Genomic DNA, 21,786 nt, shown 5'->3' with positions numbered 1-21,786 from the left:
AAACACAAGTGTACGCAATTAATATTATATAGTATATATTAGTGCATATTAATAAGGAATTGATTGTGAAAATTTTTTTATAATCTTCAAAAGAGTAGCGTAGCCTAGTGTGCGCACACTCACCCACACACACCCACACACACCCACACACACCCACACACACCCACACACACCCACACACACCCACACACACCCACACACCCACACACCCACACACACCCACACCCACCCACACACCCACACACCCACCCACACACCCACACACACCCACACACCCACACACACCCACACATCCATACACACCCACACACACCCACACACACCCACACCCACACACACCCACACACCCAGACACCCACACACCCACACCCCCCCCACACACCCCCCACACACCCCCCCACACACACCCCCACACACCCCCACACACACCCACCCACACCCACCCACACACACCCACACACCCACACACCCACACACCCACCCACACCCACACACACCCACCCACACACCCAACCACCCACACACCCACCCACACACCCCCACACACACCCACACACCCACACACACCCACACACCCACACACACACACCCACACACACACCCACACACCCACACACACCCACACACACCCACACACACCCACACACACACCCACACCCACCCACACACCCACCCACACACCCACCCACACACCCACCCACACACCCACCCACACACCCACCCACACACTCACCCACACACTCACCCACACCCCCCACACCCCCCCCACACACACACACAACACACACACACAACACACACACAATACACACACACACACATATTGCCAGACTCACACATACACTCCCCCCCGTCCCCCACCGACATCTCACTCCTTCACCTGATCCCTCCCCTCCCTCTTTCACCCTCCCCCTCCCCACCTCTCCCTCTCCCACTCACCCACTTACCCACTTGCTTCACTCTCCTTCCCACTCCCCCTTCCCACTACTCTCCCACATAGCCACAGTTCCTCCTCTACCTCCCCCCCACACTCTGACATATACAATACTAACCTAACATACAGAATTACATAGGTTTCCCACTCTGAGGCAATCAGGATAAAAAAAAAATGGGTTGCCAGAGAGCAACAAGAAAACCCAAGGGACAGGAGGAGGGAACTGCAAAGGAAGATTGGGTAGCAGAGCTCACAAAAAGGGAACAAGAATGGGAAAAGAAACTAGAAGAACTTAGCATGAGAATGGAAGAGAGGATAGACATGGAAAGCAGGAAGTGGGAGGTGAAAGTCAAAGCAGCAGAGGCCAGGATACAGAACTTAGAAGAGGAACTGGAAAATCTGAAACAGCCTAAAGAACTAAAGAACATTTTGGGATTGACAACAGAGACCGCTACCTCAGCCACAAATAAGGGGACTGTAGGGACAGAAGGAGCAAAACTGCATGTAGAAGCTCTATCAGTGGAGACTGTAGTAAATGAAAGAGCTAAGCTATATGTGGAGGCCCTAAAAGACCACAACAGAGCCCAGGGAAAGCCGAGAAGGGAAAATGACAGGCCACTGAGCCCATGTACAGTAGCTAGTGAAACTGAAGAAAGGAAAGCTGCAATGGAGGAAATAAAATTGAATGAGGGGATACACAGGGATATGCAGTGGGAGAATGAAAGGGTGAGGTCAGTCTTTGTGTATGGGCTACAGGAAGTTGAAGGGGAAACATATGAAGCAAGAAAACAAGGGGAAAAAAAAGCAATTGAAAGCATCATGAAAGTAATCGGAGAAGACGACATGACCCAGCTGGAAAATTTTCGGAGAATAGGGGGGTTTGTAAAAAAAAGAACCCAGCCAGTGAAAGTGACCTTCAAGGCAGAATCGACTCGGAACAGGATACTGTGGGAGAAAGCACGATTAAGGGACATGCCGGCATACAAGAAGGTGTATCTCGACCGCGACAGAACACAAGACGAAAGGCGGAAACTGAGAGAGATGATACAAAGGCGAAAGGAGGAAAGAGTGGGGATGGAGAAGACAGACAGGAGATCCCAGACACAGGAAGAAGATCAAATACAACCTCCCTCACAGCTTCCTATAGAAGCCTCCCAACCAGGTCAACCCCAGTGCAGCCAAACACTCTAAACCAAAACACCCATGTCATATCCAATGCCCCCACCCACTACATTACAAACTCCACCCCCACAGCAACCACCCATAGTTCCTTATCAGGTCTCCCACTTCCCCAACCCCAATACACCTCCCAGACCATAGTCTTAGAAAAGAAGTTGAAGGTATGGTATACAAATGCAGATGGAATAACAAATAAGTATGAGGAGTGGCATGAAAGAATCAAGGAGACATCCCCAGACATAATAGCACTCACAGAAACAAAACTCACCAGAATAATAACAGATTCAATCCTTCCACCCAGATATCAAATCCTCAGGAAAGACAGAGGGAGGAGAGGGGGAGGAGGAGTTGCACTGCTCATTAAAAGCCAGTGGGGTTTTGAGAAAATGGAAGGAATGGATGGCACGGGTGAAAGGGACTACTTAGTAGGAACAATCCAGTCTGAGGGACATAAGGTGATAATTGCAGTAATGTACAACCCACCACAGAACTGCAGGAGACCAAGAGAAGAATATGATGAGAGCAACAGAGCCATGGTCGACACACTAGCCGAGGTGGCCAGGAGAGCACATGTGGGGGGAGCAAAGTTACTAGTTATGGGTGATTTCAATCACAAGGAGATTGACTGGGAAAACCTGGAGCCCCATGGGGGTTCCGAAACATGGAGAGCCAAGATGATGGATGTAGTACTGGAAAACCTCATGCATCAACATGTTAGAGACACTACCAGAGAGAGAGGAGAAGATGAACCAGCATGACTGGACCTTGTATTCACCTTGAGTAGTTCAGACATCGAGGATATCTTGTATGAGAGGCCCCTGGGAGCTAGTGATCATGTGGTTCTGTGCTTCGACTACATAGTTGAGCTCCAAGTGGAGAGAGTAGCAGGAATAGGGTGGGAAAAACCAAACTACAAAAGGGGGAACTACTCAGGCATGAGGAACTTCCTTCAAAACATTCAGTGGGAGAGGGAACTGACAGGAAAACCAGTACAAGAAATGATGGACTATGTGGCAACAAAATGCAAGGAGGCAGAGGAGAGGTTTGTTCCCAAGGGAAACAGAAATAATGGGAAGAACAGAACGAGTCCTTGGTTCACCCAAAGGTGTAGGGAGGCAAAAACTAGGTGTACTAGAGAATGGAAAAAGTACAGAAGACAGAGGACTCAGGAAAATAAAGAGATTAGCCGAAGAGCCAGAAATGAATATGCACAGATAAGAAGGGAGGCTCAGCGACAATATGAAAATGACATAGCATCGAAAGTCAAGACTGACCCGAAGCTGTTGTACAGCCACATCAGAAGGAAAACAACAGTCAAGGACCAGGTAATCAGACTGAGGAAGGGTGATGGGGAATTCACAAGAAACGACCGAGAGGTATGTCAGGAGCTCAACACGAGATTTAAAGAAGTATTTACAGTGGAAACCAGTAGGACTCCAGGAAATCAGAACAGGGGGGTACACCAGCAAGTGCTGGATGAGGTACATATAACCAAGGAGGAAGTGAAGAAGCTGCTATGCGAACTTGACACCTCAAAGGCGGTGGGACCAGACAACATCTCTCTGTGGGTCCTTAAAGAGGGAGTAGAGATATTGTGTGTCCCATTAACAAAGATCTTCAACACATCATTTGAAACTGGGCAACTCCCTGAGGTATGGAAGATGGCAAATGTAGTCCCAATTTTTAAAAAGGGAGACAGACATGAGGCACTAAACTACAGACCTGTATCACTAACGTGTATAGTATGCAAGGTCATGGAGAAGATCATAAGGAGGAGAGTGGTGGAGCACCTGGAAAGAAACAAGTGTATAATTGACAACCAGCATGGTTTCAGGGAAGGAAAATCCTGTGTCACAAACCTACTAGAGTTTTATGACAAGGTGACAGAAGTAAGACAAGAGAGAGAGGGGTGGATCGACTGCATTTTTTTGGACTGCAAAAAGGCCTTCGACACAGTTCCTCACAAGAGGTTACTGAAAAAGCTAGAAGATCAGGCACACATAACAGGAAAGGCACTACAATGGATCAGAGAATACCTGACAGGGAGGCAACAACGAGTCATGGTACGTGACGAGGTGTCAGAGTGGGCGCTTGTGACAAGCGGGGTTCCACAGGGGTCAGTCCTAGGACCTGTGCTGTTCTTGGTATATGTGAACGACATAACGGAAGGGATAGACTCAGAAGTGTCCTTGTTTGCAGATGATGTGAAGTTAATGAGAAGAATCAAATCGGATGAGGATCAGGCAGGACTACAAAGAGACCTGGACAGGCTACAAGCCTGGTCCAGAAACTGGCTCCTTGAGTTTAACCCTGCCAAATGCAAAGTCATGAAGATTGGGGAAGGGCAAAGAAGACCGCAGACACAATATAGTTTAGATGGCCAAAGACTGCAAACCTCACTCAAGGAAAAAGATCTGGGGGTGAGTATAACACCGAGCATATCTCCTGAGGCGCACATAAATCAGATAACTGCTGCAGCATACGGGCGCCTGGCAAACCTACGGATAGCGTTCCGATACCTTAATAAGGAGTCGTTCAAGACACTGTATACCATTTACGTCAGGCCCATACTGGAGTATGCAGCACCAGTTTGGAATCCACACCTAGTCAAGCACGTCAAGAAATTAGAGAAAGTGCAAAGGTTTGCAACAAGACTAGTCCCAGAGCTACGGGGATTGTCGTACGAAGAAAGGTTGAGGGAAATCGGCCTGACGACACTGGAGGCCAGGAGGGTCAGGGGAGACATGATAACGACATATAAAATACTGCGCAGAATAGACACGGTGGACAAAGACAGGATGTTCCAGAGATGGGACACATACACAAGAGGTCACAATTGGAAGTTGAAGACTCAGATGAATCAAAGGGATGTTAGGAAGTATTTCTTCAGTCATAGAGTAGTCAAGTCGTGGAATAGTCTAGAAAGTGAAGTAGTAGAGGCGGGAACCATACATAGTTTTAAGGCGAGGTATGATAAAGCTCATGGAGCAGGGAGAGAGAGGACCTAGTAGCAATCAGTGAAGAGGCGGGGCCAGGAGCTATGACTCGACCCCTGCAACCACAAATAGGTGAGTACAAATAGGTGAGTACGCACACGCACACACACACAGGTAACAACACACACACACTCACACACACACACACACACACACGCACACACACACACACACACACACACACACACACACACACACACATACACACACACACACACATACACACACACACATATGAAGAGAGCAACAGAGCAATGGTGGACACACTTGCTGAGGTGGCAAGAAGAGCTCACTCCAGCAGAGCAAAGTTGCTGGTTATGGGGGATTTCAACCACAGGGAGATTGACTGGGAAAACCAGGAGCCACATGGGGGTCCCGAAACATGGAGAGCCAGGATGTTGGACGTGGTGCTGGAAAACCTCATGCACCAACATGTTAAGGACACTACCAGAGTGAGAGGGGAGGATGAACCAGCAAGATTGGACCTTGTGTTCACCCTGGGCAGCTCAGACATTGAGGACATCAAGTATGAGAGTCCCCTAGGAGCTAGCGACCACGTGGTTCTGTGCTTTGAATACATAGTAGAGCTGCAAGTGGAGAGAATAACAGGAGTAGAATGGGAAAAGCCTGACTATAAAAGAGGGGACTACATAGGGTTGAAGAACTTCCTGCGGGAGGTCCAGTGGGACAGAGAACTGGCAGGAAAGCCAGTAAATGAAATGATGGAATATGTAGCAACAAAATGCAAGGAGGCAGTGGAAAGGTTCATTCCCAAGGGCAACAGTAACAACGGGAAGACCAGAACAAGCCCCTGGTTCACCCGACGGTGTAAGGAGGCAAAAACAAAGTGCACTAGAGAATGGAAAAAGTACAGAAGGCAGAGAACACACGAAAATAGGGAGATCAGTCGCAGAGCCAGGAATGAGTACGCACAGGTAAGGAGGGAGGCCCAACGACAGTATGAAAATGACATAGCATCGAGAATCAAGACTGACCCGAAACTGTTGTATAGCCACATCAGGAGGAAGACAACAGTCAAAGACCAGGTGATCAGATTAAGGACAGAAGGTGGAGAACTCACAAGAAATGATCAGGAGGTATGTGAGGAGCTGAACAGGAGATTTAAGGAAGTTTTTACAGTAGAGACAGGAAGGGCTGTGGGAAGACAGAACAGAAGGGAACATCAAGAGGGAATATACCAACAAGTGTTGGATGACATACGAACAACTGAGGAGGTGAAGAAGCTCTTAAGTGACCTTGACACCTCAAAGGCGATGGGACCGGACAATATCTCCCCATGGGTCCTTAGAGAAGGAGCAGAGATGCTGTGTGTGCCTCTAACCACAATCTTCAACACATCCCTTGAAACTGGGCAACTACCTGAGAAATGGAAGACAGCTAATGTAGTCCCCATATTTAAGAAAGGAAACAGAAACGAGGCACTAAACTACAGACCTGTGTCTCTGACATGTATTGTGTGCAAAGTCATGGAGAAGATTATCAGGAGGAGAGTGGTCGAACACCTGGAAAGGAACAAGATTATAAATGAAAACCAGCATGGGTTCATGGAAGGCAAATCTTGTATCACAAACCTCCTGGAGTTTTATGACAAGGTAACAGAAGTAAGACATGAGAGAGAGGGTTGGGTAGATTGCGTTTTCCTAGACTGCAGGAAGGCCTTTGACACAGTTCCCCACAAGAGATTAGTGCAGAAGCTGGAGGATCAGGCACACGTAAAAGGAAGGGCACTGCAATGGATAAGGGAATACCTGACAGAGAGGCAGCAACGAGTCATGGTACGTGAAGAGGTATCACAGTGGGCGCCTGTTACGAGCGGGGTCCCACAGGGGTCAGTTCTAGGACCAGTGCTATTTTTGATATATGTGAACGACATGATGGAAGGAATAGACTCTGAAGTGTCCCTGTTCGCAGATGACGTTAAGTTGATGAGAAGAATTAAATCGGACGAGGATGAGGCAGGACTGCAAAGAGACCTGGAGAGGCTGGACATGTGGTCCAGTAACTGGCTTCTCGAATTCAATCCAGCCAAATGCAAAGTCATGAAGATTGGGGAGGGGCAAAGAAGACCGCAGACAGAGTATAGGCTAGGTGGACAAAGACTACAGACCTCACTCAGGGAGAAAGACCTTGGGGTGACCATAACACCGAGCACATCACCGGAGGCACACATCAACCAAATAACCGCTGCAGCATACGGGCGCCTGGCAAACCTGAGAATAGCGTTCCGATACCTTAATAAGGAATCGTTCAAGACACTGTACACTGTGTATGTTAGGCCCATACTGGAGTATGCAGCACCAGTCTGGAACCCACACCTGGTCAAGCACGTCAAGAAGTTAGAGAAAGTACAAAGGTTTGCAACAAGGCTAGTCCCAGAGCTCAAGGGAATGTCGTACGAGGAAAGGTTAAGGGAAATCGGACTGACGACACTGGAGGACAGAAGGGTCAGGGGAGACATGATAACGACATACAAGATACTGCGGGGAATAGACAAGGTGGACAGAGATAGGATGTTCCAGAGAGGGGACACAGGGACAAGGGGTCACAACTGGAAGCTGAAGACTCAGACGAATCACAGGGACGTTAGGAAGTATTTCTTCAGTCATAGAATTGTCAGCAAGTGGAATAGCCTAGCAAGTGAAGTAGTGGAGGCAGGAACCATACATAGTTTTAAGAAGAGGTATGACAAAGCTCAGGAAGCAGAGAGAGAGAGGATCCAGTAGCGATCAGTGAAGAGGCGGGGCCAGGAGCTGAGTCTCGACCCCTGCAACCACAATTAGGTGAGTACAATTAGGTGAATTAGGTGAGTACATAGAGGTAACAACGCACACACAGACACACAGGTAAAAACACACTGCTTCTTCTCATCCTACAGTGTTTTCACGAAATTTTAAATATCGCTTTATTGTCGAGCGTCATTTCTTTAAAACGAAATTCACTAAAATAGAATCTTCCCTCCCCCCCCCCCCCATTTGAGAACATTAAGGGCTGTGGGTGCAGCAGCGACTCACTGCCTTGTGCTACGCCGGATCAGCCGGGCTGTGGCTCGTACGTCGGACTGCGTGCGGCCAGCAGTAACAGCCTGGTTGATCAGGCCCTGATCCATCGGGAGGCCTGGTCATGGACCGGGCCGCAGGGGCGTTGATCCCCGGAATAACCTCCAGGTAACCTCCAGGTAACGGCAGTTCTCTAATCACACACATATTTCATCTCTGTATTTTTCTAACATAAGAAGCTTTGCATTGTTTGTTTGCTTCGGTGTGTCTACTGGACAGTTTGTTCCTCTCATCTACTGGACAGTTTGTTCCTCTCATCTACTGGACAGTTTGTTCCTCTCATCTACTGGACAGTTTGCTCCACTCATCTACTGGACAGTTTGTTCCTCTCATCTACTGGACAGTTTGTTCCTCTCATCTACTGGACAGTTTGTTCCTGTCATCTACTGGACAGTTTGCTCCACTCATCTACTGGACAGTTTGTTCCTCTCATCTACTGGACAGTTTGTTCCTCTCATCTACTGGACAGTTTGTTCCTCTCATCTACTGGACAGTTTGTTCCTCTCATCTACTGGACAGTTTGTTCCTCTCATCTACTGGACAGTTTGTTCCTCTCATCTACTGGACAGTTTGCTCCACTCATCTACTGGACAGTTTGTTCCACTCATCTACTGGACAGTTTGCTCCACTCATCTACTGGACAGTTTGTTCTACTCATCTACTGGACAGTTTGTTCTACTCATCTACTGGACAGTTTGCTCCACTCATCTACTGGACAGTTTGTTCTACTCATCTACTGGACAGTTTGTTCCTCTCATCTACTGGACAGTTTGTTCCACTCATCTACTGGACAGTTTGTTCTACTCATCTACTGGACAGTTTGTTCTACTCATCTACTGGACAGTTTGCTCCACTCATCTACTGGACAGTTTGTTCTACTCATCTACTGGACAGTTTGTTCCTCTCATCTACTGGACAGTTTGCTCCACTCATCTACTGGACAGTTTGCTCCACTTATCTACTAGACAGTTTGTTCCACTCATCTACTGGACAGTTTGCTCCACTCATCTACTGGACAGTTTGTTCCTCTCATCTACTGGACAGTTTGTTCCACTCATCTACTGGACAGTTTGTTCTACTCATCTACTGGACAGTTTGCTCCACTTATCTACTGGACAGTTTGTTCCACTCATCTACTGGACAGTTTGTTCCACTCATCTACTGGACAGTTTGTTCCACTCATCTACTGGACAGTTTGCTCCACTCATCTACTGGACAGTTTGTTCTACTCATCTACTGGACAGTTTGCTCCACTCATCTACTGGACAGTTTGTTCTACTCATCTACTGGACAGTTTGTTCTACTCATCTACTGGACAGTTTGTTCCACTCATCTACTGGACAGTTTGTTCTACTCATCTACTGGACAGTTTGCTCCACTCATCTACTGGACAGTTTGTTCCACTCATCTACTGGACAGTTTGTTCTACTCATCTACTGGACAGTTTGCTCCACTCATCTACTGGACAGTTTGTTCCACTCATCTACTGGACAGTTTGTTCCACTCATCTACTGGACAGTTTGTTCCACTCATCTACTGGACAGTTTGCTCCACTCATCTACTGGACAGTTTGTTCCACTCATCTACTGGACAGTTTGTTCCACTCATCTACTGGACAGTTTGTTCCACTCATCTACTGGACAGTTTGTTCCACTCATCTACTGGACAGTTTGCTCCACTCATCTACTGGACAGTTTGTTCCACTCATCTACTGGACAGTTTGCTCCACTCATCTACTGGACAGTTTGTTCCACTCATCTACTGGACAGTTTGTTCCACTCATCTACTGGACAGTTTGCTCCACTCATCTACTGGACAGTTTGTTCCACTCATCTACTGGACAGTTTGTTCCACTCATCTACTGGACAGTTTGCTCCACTCATCTACTGGACAGTTTGTTCCACTCATCTACTGGACAGTTTGCTCCACTCATCTACTGGACAGTTTGTTCCACTCATCTACTGCTCTGCTGTAAAGCCATGGATTTCCTACATGTGTACTTTCCAAATCTGAACTCATTTAAATTGAATCCACCGCTGTGTTGTGTCTTCCTAGGATATTCCAACACTATATGATCTCATATATTGCTTTCCAGCTTTTCACTTGTACACTTGAGTCATGTGTTCATCTCAGGTCATTATTCTACACCTTCAGAATGAAGGGGCAGTGCTTTGTGCAACGCATTTGTATGAAGGTTATTAAAGAGTCATGGTTCCTTCACATTTATTGTCTCATCTATTACGGCACCCTGTTTTTTATTGCAGGTATATTTTGCACTGCCTGTCCGAGCCTCTTGCTTTCACGAGGAGTGATTTCTTTGAGCAGATTTGGGATCAGTCTACCCAGAATTTCCCAGGTGTGTATTATGAAGTGTATTATGTATTATTGTAGTGTATTATGTATTATTGTAGTGTATTATGAATCCAAGGAGTACAGTTCCAGGGACTTCAGGTGTTTCCAGAAATTTTGCTGCTTAACTGAATTTGTACGAGCATTCTTGGGATCTACCGTGCCGCCGCCGCTTACCTTAAAAAAGGGCTTCAATTGGGTGAAACATCCAGAAGTCCAGCCAGGTGAGGTAGTAAGGGCTCCCATTAGGTGAGGCAGCCAGCAGGGTTCCAGTCAGGTAAGGCAGCCAGAAGAGTTCCTATAAGGTGAGACAGCCAGGTGAGCTCCAATCAGGTGAATCAGCCATGAGGGCTCCAATCAGGTGAAGCAGCCAGGAGGGCTCCAGTCAGGTGAGGTAGCCAGGGAAGCTCCTATCAGGTGAGGCAGCCAGGAAAGTTCCCATCCACCTCAACACAGCAGACTGGGAGAGCCCACATAAGCCAGCAGCTTCCTGTCCATCTCCCAAGGTCACTGCTGATACTGCTCCACTGATATATATATCCACCTGTCTGCCATCTCACACTGCTCCCCTGGTATATATATCCACCTGTCTGCCACCTCACACTGCTCCACTGGTATATATATCCACCTGTCTGCCACCTCACACTGCTCCCCTGGTATATATATCCACCTGTCTGCCACCTCACACTGCTCCCCTGGTATATATATCCACCTGTCTGCCACCTCACACTGCTCCCCTGGTATGTATATCCACCTGTGTGCCACCTCACACTGCTCCCCTGGTATATATATCCACCTGTGTGCCACCTCACACTGCTCCCCTGGTATATATATCCACCTGTCTGCCACCTCACACTGCTCCCCTGGTATATATATCCACCTGTCTGCTACCTCACACTGCTCCCCTGGTGTATATATCCACCTGTCTGCCACCTCACACTGCTCCCCTGGTATATATATCCACCTGTCTGCCACATCACACTGCTCTCCTGGTATATATATCCACCTGTCTGCCACCTCACACTGCTCTCCTGGTGTATATATCCACCTGTCTGCCACCTCACACTGCTCTCCTGGTATACATATCCACCTGACTGCCACCTCACACTGCTCTCCTGGTGTATATATCCACCTGTCTGCCACCTCACACTGCTCTCCTGGTGTATATATCCACCTGTCTGTCACCTCACACTGCTCCCCTGGTATATATATATATATCCACCTGTCTGCCACCTCACACTGTGTTGCGACCCCTGAATGGGTCACAATGTATATAATGTATATTACCTTTTCATATAATTTTATATTGCTTATATTTGCGATAATAGCTAAATCGTAAATATATTGCTTTCTCCCTGAGTGAGGTCTGTAGTCTTTGTCCACCTAGCCTATACTCTGTCTGCGGTCTTCTTTGCCCTTCCCCAATCTTCATGACTTTGCATTTGGCAGGGTTGAATTCGAGAAGCCAGTTTCTGGACCACGTGTCCAGCCTGTCCAGGTCTCTTTGCAGTCCTGCCTCATCCTCATCCGATTTAATTCTTCTCATCAACTTCACATCATCTGCGAACAGGGACACTTCAGAGTCTATTCCTTCCATCATGTCGTTCGCATATATCAAAAATAGCACTGGTCCTAGAACTGATCCCTGTGGGACCCCGCTCGTCACAGGCGCCCACTGTGATACCTCTTCACGTACCATGACTCGTTGTTGCCTCCCTGTTAGGTATTCCCTGATCCATTGCAGTGCCCTCCCTGTTATATGCGCCTGATCCTCCAGCTTCTGCACTAATCTCTTGTGGGGAACTGTGTCAAAGGCCTTCCTGCAGTCTAGGAAAATGCAATCAACCCACCCCTCTCTCTCGTGTCTTACTTCTGTTACCTTGTTATAAAACTCCAGAAGGTTTTTGACACAGGATTTCCCTTCCATGAACCCATGCTGGTTTTCATTTATAATCTTGTTCCGTTCCAGGTGTTCCACCACTCTCCTCCTGATAATCTTCTCCATGACTTTGCACACAATACATGCTTCCTTTCTTATATATGGGAACTACATTTGGTGTCTTCCATTTCTCAGGTAGTTGCCCAGTTTCAAGGGATGTGTTGAAGATTGTGGTTAGGGGCACCCACAGCATCTCTGCTCCTTCTCTAAGGACCCATGGGGAGATGTTGTCCGGTCCCATGTCCTTTGAGGTACCAAGGTCACTTAGCAGCTTCTGCACTTCCTCCTCGGTTGTTCGTATGTCATCCAACACTTGATGGTATATTCCCTCTTGATGTTCCCTTCTGTGCTGTCTTCCGAAAGCCCTTCCTGTCTCTACTGTAAAAACTTCCTTAAATCTCCTGTTTAGCTCCTCACATACCTCCTGATCATTTCTTGTGAGTTCTCCACCTTCTGTCCACAAGCTGATCACCTGGTCTTTGAGTGTTGTCTTCCTCCTGATGTGGCTATACAACATTTTCGGGTCAGTCTTGATTTTCGAAGCTATGTTATTTTCATACTGTCGCTGGGCCTCCCTCCTTACCTGTCATACTCATTCCTGGCTCTGCGACTGATCTCAATATTTTCATGTGTTCTCTGCCTTCTGTACTTTTTCCATTCTCTATTGCACTTTGTTTTTGCCTCCTTACACCGTTGGGTAAACCAGGGGCTCGTTCTGGTCTTCCCATTGTTTTTGTTGCCCTTGGAAATAAACCTTTCCGCTGCCTCCTTGCATTTTGTTGTTTCATATTCCATCATTTCGTTTACTGGCTTTCCTGCCAGTTTTCTGTCCCACGGAACCTCCTGCAGGAAGTTCCTCAACCCTATGTAGTCCCCTCTTTTATAGTCAGGCTTTTCCCATTCAACTCCTGTTTCTCTCTCCACTTGCAACTCTACTATGTATTCAAAACACAGAACCACATGGTCACTAGCTCCTAGGGGACTCTCATATGTGATGTTCCCAATGTCTGAACTGCCCAGGGTGAATACAAGGTCCAATCTTGCTGGTTCATCCTTCCCTTCTCACTCTGGTAGTGTCCTTAACATGTTGGTGCATGAGGTTTTCCAGCACCACATCCAACATCTTGGCTCTCCATGTTTCGGGACCCCCATGTGGATCCAGGTTTTCCCAGTCAATCTCCCTGTGGTTGAAATCCCCCATAACCAGCAACTTTGCTCTGCTGGAGTGAGCTCTTCCTGCCACCTCAGCAAGTGTGTCCACCATTGCTCTGTTGCTCTCTTCATATTTCTCTCTTGGCCTCCTGCAGTTCTGTGGTGGATTATACATAACTGCAATGACCACCTTATATTCCCCAGACTGAAGTGTACCTACTATGTAGTCTCTTTCTCCCGTCTCGTCTAAGCCTCCCATTTTCTCGAATTTCCATCTGTTTTTTACAAGCAGAGCAACCCCACCTCCCCCTCTGCCCCTTCTATCTTTCCTCATGATCTGGTATCCTGGTGGGAAGATTGCATCTGTTATTGTCTCTGTGAGTTTTGTTTCTGTAACAGCTATGATGTCTGGGGACTTCTCATTGATTCTTTTTTGCCATTCCTCATGTTTATTCGTTAATCCATCGGCATTTGTGTACCAAACCTTCAACTTCTGTTCTAATACTGTAACTGGTGCTGGGGGTGGGAACAGAGGGATCGGTGTGTGATGGTTGGTTTGGATTGTTCAGTTGCCTTTGGGGTGTCGTGGCTGGAGTCCTTCTGCAGGTGTTTCTGTGGGGTGCGCTTGTTCTTCCACTTGTTCCTGGGTTATTCTGCTCTCTTTTTTCATTTCCTCCCATTCCTCCATTCGTTTTTGCACTCTCTCTTTCAGTATCATCCTTTCCTCCTGTGTTCTGTCTCGATCGAGGTACACACTCATAAACTCCTGTTTGCCTCTCAGCGATGCTTTCTCCTGCAGGATCATGGTTCGGGTTGGTTCTGCCTTGAAAATTACTTTGAGAGGCCGATTCCTTTTCTTTGTGAACCACCCGATTCTCCGAAAATTTGCCACCTGGGTCATGTCTCCCTCGCCTATCACCTTCATGATACCTTCAGTCGCTTTTTTCTCCTCCTGCTTTCTTTCATCATAAGTTTCCCCTTTAGCTTCGTCTAGAAAAAAGACAAAAACTGATCTCTCCCTTTCCACCTCCCACTGTGACTCCCATTGCATCCTCTGAGGTGTTTTAGTTCCTTCCCATGGAATGTTCCTTCCTTCAGTCCCTTCCCTAGCTATGGCCCCTATGCTCATTGGTTTGTCCTTCCTGCTCACCTGTTACTGGCCCCCACAAGTGTCTGGTAAGGTCCCTGCACATGTCCTAGTTGCTTCAATGTCTTCCAACCTCTCATTCTGTCATAGTGTGCTCCCTGTCTTTGTTTTGGCCCCATGTGGGTTTGACAGGACCTCTGCATACAGTTTAGCTTCCATGTTCCCATCAGACCCGTTGTCTGTGTCTGATGTAGCCATTGCTGATGCTACTTCTGTAATATCTTTGTCTCTATGCTGTTTCAGATGTCTCAGCTCCTCTTCTAATCTCTGTATCTTGGTTTCTGCTACTGTGGCATGTTGCTTCCACCTTCTGCATTCTGCTGCTAACCTCTCCTTCATCTTCCTTGCAAGCTCATCTAGCCTCCTTCCCCAGTCTTCCTCCCTTTTTGTGAGCTCTGCCTCCCAGTTATCCCTCCCAGATTCGTCCTTCAGGCCCCTTGTTCTCATCCTAGTTCTAGGGTCCCCGATTGGTACACAGAAGGAAGGGGGAGAGATGGTTAGGGGGAGGGGAATAGATGGTTAGGGAGAGTGGGGATGGATGGTTATGGGGGAGGGGGAGGATGGTTTTTGGAAGGGGAGAGGTAGTTGGGGGAGGGGGTTAGATGGTTTGGGGGAGGGGTTAGATGGTTTGGGGGAGGGGTAGGTGGCTAGGCAGTTGAGTGTGTTGTTACCTGTGTGTGTGTGTTGTTACCTGTGTTTGTGTGTGCTGTTACTTGTGTGTGTGTTCTTACATGTGTGTGTGTTGTTACCTGTGTGTGTGTGTTGTTACCTGTGCATGTGTAAATGTCTTTGTGTGTTGTTACCTGTGTGTGTGTGTGTTGATACCTGTGTGTGTGCTGTTACTTGTGTGTTTATGTGTGTTGTTACCAGTGAGTGTGTGTATGTGTGTGTGTGTTGTTACCTGTGTGTGTGTTGATACATTGTGTGTGTGTGTGTGTTGTTACCTGTATGTGTGTTGTTACCTGTGTGGGTGTGTTGTTACCTGTGTGTGTGTTGTTGCCTGTGTGTGTGTCGTTACCTGTGTGTGTGTGTGTGTATGTGGGCGTGTGTTGTTACCTGTGTGTGTGTGTTGTTACCTGTATGTGTGTTGTTACCTGTGTGGGTGCGTTGTTACCTGTGTGTGTGTTGTTACCTGTGTGTGTGTCGTTACCTGTGTGTGTGTCGTTACCTGTGTGTGTGTGTGTATGTGGGCGTGTGTTGTTACCAATGTGTGTGTGTGTGTGTGTGTGAATGTGAGTGCGTGTGTTGTTACCTGTGTGTGTGTGTGTGTGTGTGTGTGTGTGTGTGTGTGTGTGTGTGTTGTTACCAATGTGTGTGTGTGTGTGTGTGTTGTTACCTGCTTGTGTGTGTGTTGTTGCCTGTGTGTGTGTTGTTACTGGGGGTGTGTGTGTTGTTACCTGTGTGTGTGTGTGTGTGTGTGTGTGTCTGTGTGTGTGTGTTGTTACCAGTGTGTGTGTGTGTGTGTTGCTACCTGTGTGTGTGTGTGTGTTGTTACCTGTGTGTGTGTATTGTTACCTGTGTGTGTGTGTGTTGTTACCAATGTGTGTGTGTATTACCTGTGTGTGTGTGTGTGTGTTGTTACCTGTGTGTGTGTGTGTGTGTGTGTGTGTGCTGTTACCTATATTCACCTAGTTGAGGTTGCAGGGGTCGAGTCCAAGCTCCTGGCCCCGCCTCTTCACTGTTCGCTACTAGGTCACTCTCCATGAACCTTGAGCTTTATCATGCCTCTGCTTAAAGCTATGTATGGATCCTGCCTCCACTACATCGCTTCCCAAACTATTCCACTTACTGACTACTCTGTGGCTGAAGAAATACTTCCTAACATCCCTGTGATTCATCTGTGTCTTCAACTTCCAACTGTGTCCCCTTGTTGCTGTGTCCAATCTCTGGAACATCCTGTCTTTGTCCACCTTGTCAATTCCTCTCAGTGTTTTGTATGTCGTTATCATGTCCCCCCTATCTCTCCTGTCCTCCAGTGTCGTCAGGTTGATTTCCCTTAACCTCTCCTCGTAGGACATACTTCTTAGCTCTGGGACTAGTCTTGTTGCAAACCTTTGCACTTTCTCTAGTTTCCTTACGTGCTTGGCTAGGTGTGGGTTCCAAACTGGTGCCGCCTACTCCAATATGGGCCTAACGTACACGGTGTACAGGGTCCTGAACGATTTCTTATTGAGATGTCGGAATGCTGTTCTGAGGTTTGCTAGGCGCCCATATGCTGCAGCAGTTATTTGGTTGATGTGCGCTTCAGGAGATGTGCTTGGTGTTATACTCACCCCAAGATCTTTTTCCTTGAGTGAGGTTTGTAGTCTCTGGCCCCCTAGACTGTACTTAGTCTGCGGTCTTCTTTGCCCTTCCCCAATCTTCATAACTTTGCACTTGGTGGGGTTGAACTCCAGGAGCCAAAATGCTTGACCAGGTCTGCAGCCTGCCCAGATCCCTTTGTAGTTCCGCCTGGTCTTCGATCAAATGAATTCTTCTCATCAACTTCACGTCATCTGCAAACAGGGACACTTCGGAGTCTATTCCTTTCGTCATGTCGTTCACAAATACCAGAAACAGCACTGGTCCTAGGACTGACCCCTGTGGAACCCCGCTGGTCACAGGTACCCACTCTGACCACCTCGCCACGTACCATGACTCGCTGCTGTCTTCCTGACAAGTATTCCCTGATCCATTGTAGTGCCTTCTCTGTTATCCCTGCTTGGTCCTCCAGTTTTTGCACTAATCTCTTGTGTGGAACTGTGTCAAACTCCTTCTTGCAGTCCAAGAGAATGCAATCCACCCACCCCTCTCTCTCTTGTCTTACTGCTGTCACCATGTCATAGAACTCCAGTAGGTTTGTGACACAGGATTTCCCGTCCCTGAAACCGTGTTGGCTGCTGTTGATGAGATCATTCCTTTCTAGGTGTTCCACCACTCTTCTCCTGATAATCTTCTCCATGATTTTGTATACTATACATATCAGTGACACTGGTCTGTAGTTTAATGCTTCATGTCTGTCTCCTTTTTTAAAGATTAGGACTACATTTGCTGTCTTCCATTCCTCAGGCAATCTCCCTGTTTCGATAGATATATTGAATATTGTTGTTAGGGGTACACATAGCACCTCTTCTCCCTCTCTCAGGACCCATGGAGAGATGTTATCTGGCCCCATTGCCTTTGAGGTATCTAGCTCACTCAGAAGCCTCTTCACTTCTTCCTCGGTTGTGTGTACTGTGTCCAACACTTGGTGGTGTGCCCCACCTCTCCGTCTTTCTGGAGTCCCTTCTGTCTCCTCTGTGAACACTTCTTTGAATCTCTTGTTGAGTTCCTCACATACTTCACGGTCATTTCTTGTTGTCTCTCCTCCTTTCTTCCTTAGCCTGATTAACTGGTCCTTGACTGTTGTTTTCCTCCTGATGTGGCTGTATAACAGCTTCGGGTCAGATTTGGCTGTCGCTGCTATGTCGTTTTCATATTGTCGTTGGGCCTCCCTTCTTATCTGTGCATATTCATTTCTGGCTTTGCGACTGCTCTCCTTATTCTCCTGGGTCCTTTGCCTTCTATATTTCTTCCATTCCATAGCACACTTGGTTTTACCTCCCTGCACCTTTGGGTGAACTATGGGCTCGTCCTGGCTTTTTCATTATTCCTGTTACCTTTGGGTACAAACCTTTCCTCAGCCTCCTTTCACATTGTTGCTACATATTCCATCATCTCATTAACAGGCTTCCCTGCCAGTTCTCTGTCGCACTGAACCCCGTGCAAGAAGTTCCTCATTCCCGTGTAGTCCCCTCTCTTGTAGTTTTGCTTCATTCGTCCTGGCTTTCCTGCTTTCCCCTCCACTTGTAGCTCTACTGTGTATTCGAAGCTTAACACCACATGATCGCTGGCTCCAAGGGGTCTTTCATATGTGATGTCCTCAGTATCTGCACTACTCAAGGTGAATACTAAGTTCAGTCTTGCTGGTTCATCCTCTCCTCTCTCTCTTGTAGTGTCCCTTACGTGTTGGTACATGAAGTTTTCCAGTACCACCTCCATCATCTTAGCCCTCCATGTATCTTGGCCCCCATGTGGCTCCAAGTTCTCCCAATCGATCTCCTTTTGGTTAAAGTCACCCATGATCAGGAGCTTTGCCCTGCATGCATGAGCTCTTCTGGCCACTGCAGCCAGTGTGTCAACCATCGCTCTATTACTCTCGTTATACTCTTGCCTTGGCCTCCTGCTGTTTTGTGGTGGGTTATACATCACTGCAATTGGTTTAGAAAGACACATAAGCAAACACTATGACATATTTATTAGAAAACGTTTTGGTCCTGGGACCTTGATCACTTCTAACATACAGAGGTAGAAAGACATTATGTAAATAGGCGGAGAGTGAGGTGATCTCAGCAAGACAGTCTTTTAGGAAGTTGTTCCAGTTACGAAGACTATTAGCTTTGAGTAGGAGAGAAAGGTATTCTATGTATGCTATGTCCATAGTGTATACAGAGAATACCTTTCTCTCCTACTCAAAGCTAATAGTCTTCGTAACCGACACAACTTCCTAGAAGACTGTCTTGCTGAGATCACCTCACTCTCCGCCTATACATATAATGTCTTTCTACCTCTGTATGTTAGAAGTGATCAAGGTCCCAGGACCGAAACGTTTTCTAATAAATACGTCATAGTGTTTGCTTATGTGTCTTTCTAAACCAACTTGTCGGTATTTATTACCAAGGTTTATACCATCACTGCAATTACCACCTTGGGACCTCCGGAGTGAAGCATTCCCACTATGTAATCACTTACTTCTCCACTGTCTCCTCTCTCCAGCTCATCAAAATTTCATTGGTTTTTGATCAGCAGTGCCACTCCTCCACCCCCTCCCCCTGTTCTCTCTGTCTTTCCTCAGGATCTGGTATCCCATTGGAAAGATGGCATCTGTTATCATACCTGTAAGCTTGGTTTCTGTGAGAGCTATGATGTCCAGTGATGCCTCTTGTACTCTTTCGTGCCACTCGTCCCACTTATTTGTTATTCCATCAGCATTTCTGTACCATGCCTTCAGTTTCCTTTCCAACACTGTGGTTTGGGGGGCCTGTGAGGGTGGGAGACTTGGCAGCATACTTTGGGATTCTATAGCTGGGTGTTGGGTGGAAGCTGCGGGTATGGATTGTAATTTGTGTTGGGATGGTGTGATGGGTTGTGGGGTTCTGAGGATAGTTGTGTGTGTGCTTGCCCTTGCTGCTCTGTTCTGCTCTGATTGAGCTCTGCTGGTTCCATCCTTGTCTCCTTTCCTAACTCCTTTCGCTTTTTTGTCCTCTCCCTCAGCTGCTGTCGTTCTGTTTGTGTTCTGTCTCTGTCTAGGAACACCCTCTTGTACTCTTCCGAGTATTTCAACCGTGGTTTCTCTTGGAGGATCCTGTTCCGCACTTTTTCTCCCCGGAGAATCAGCTTGATCGGTCGTTTTCTCTCCTTCAAGCACCACCCTATTCTCTGAAAATTTACAATCTCGTCCATGTCTTCTCCACTTATTTCCGTGATGATTTTTCTCAATCTCCTTTCTTTCTTCCTGCCGTCTTTCAGTGTGTGTCCTTTCCTCTCTCTCCTGAGGCCCGTGGATAAACACTGATTTTGACCTTTCCTTCTCCCATTGCCTCTCCCTCTGTGACTCTGGTTTCTGTCTGTACATGGTCATTTTCTCCCTTGATTTTTCCAGTGGCTCTTGGTAGCATGGTTGTGCCTCTGCATTCTACCTATCACCCGCTCTACCTGCACCCAGCTGCTCTTCCCTTTCACTCCTTGGCCCTTCTTGGCAGGCTGTTATGAACTTAGCATAATTCATACCTCCTTCCTTCCTGTTCGGCCTCTCAGCTTCGTATGCTGTGTCTTCTCTGGTCACTGCCCCTGTAACTTGCCTGTTTATGTCATCTTCTAGGACCCTTATCCTGGCTACTGCAGTTTCGCCATGTGCCTTCCAATTCTTCTTCTCCTTCTCCAACCTCTTTTCCAATTTCACAGAAAGCTCTTTCTCCATTTTTTCGGAAAGCTCTCCTAATATTCTCTCCCACTCTTGTTCTGTCCTTTTTTCTTCTTCTTCTTTTTTCCTTTTTCTTCCCTAGAGAGGAGGGAAAGGCAGAAGGAGAGAGAGAGGGGGAGAGTGAGAAGGGAAAAGGGGAGAGAGAGAGTAAGAGAGAGAGGGGGAAAGAGAGAATGGAAAGGTAGAAGGAGAGAGGGGGAGAGTGAGAAGGGAAAAGGGGGAAGAGAGAGAGAGCGAGAGAGAGAGAGAGAGAGAGAGAGAGAGAGAGAGAGAGAGAGCCAGTCTATCAGCATCCTGTCGGCCAACATTAGAGGTTTCATTACTAATGTTGGAGAGCTCACACACAGCTTTGTGAACACTCGACGTCCCGACATGATAGCTGTTGTTGAAACATTTTTGGATGACAGGACTCCAGAAAATTTTGCAAGAATTGCTGGCTACACCTCATGGATGAGAAGAGACAGGCAAGGGCAAGGAGGAGGTGTTGCTGTGTGCTTCTCTAAAAGTGTTCATGCCCAGCACATTGATGTTGCCACCCCTACACATCTTGAAATGATGTTCTTCAAGCTCTGCATAAACACTAGTACCTCTGTACTAGCATGTGCAATGTACAGACCTCAGTGGCAACATGCAGATCCCATCAACTTCCTAATGGAAAATATTGACTCCTTTCTGCTACAACACAACTGTCAACATATCATAATTGTTGGTGACCTCAACAAGCACCTTATACAGAAGGACTTTGATGACCTTCTTGCAGTGTTTGACATGAGAAACTTTGTTGATTTCCCTACTCACATCTCTGGCTCCTCCCTTGACCCAGTAGTGAGTGATCTGGCAGAAGGCATAGTCACTTGTCAACCCCTCGGCTATGTTGGATCGTCTGACCACAAGGCTGTTTTTACTACACTTAAGATCCCTACAGAACGAGGTGAGGAATCCACACGCACAACCTGGCTGTGGGAAAGCTTGCCACCACCAATTGGAATGCTCTTCTCCAAGGGGATGTTGA

Source organism: Cherax quadricarinatus, chromosome 21 (assembly GCF_038502225.1).
Source record: "Cherax quadricarinatus isolate ZL_2023a chromosome 21, ASM3850222v1, whole genome shotgun sequence".
Classification (NCBI taxonomy): Eukaryota; Metazoa; Arthropoda; class Malacostraca; order Decapoda; family Parastacidae; genus Cherax; species Cherax quadricarinatus.
The sequence above is the reverse complement of the archived record's forward strand: the minus strand, read 5'-3'. Positions refer to the sequence as shown.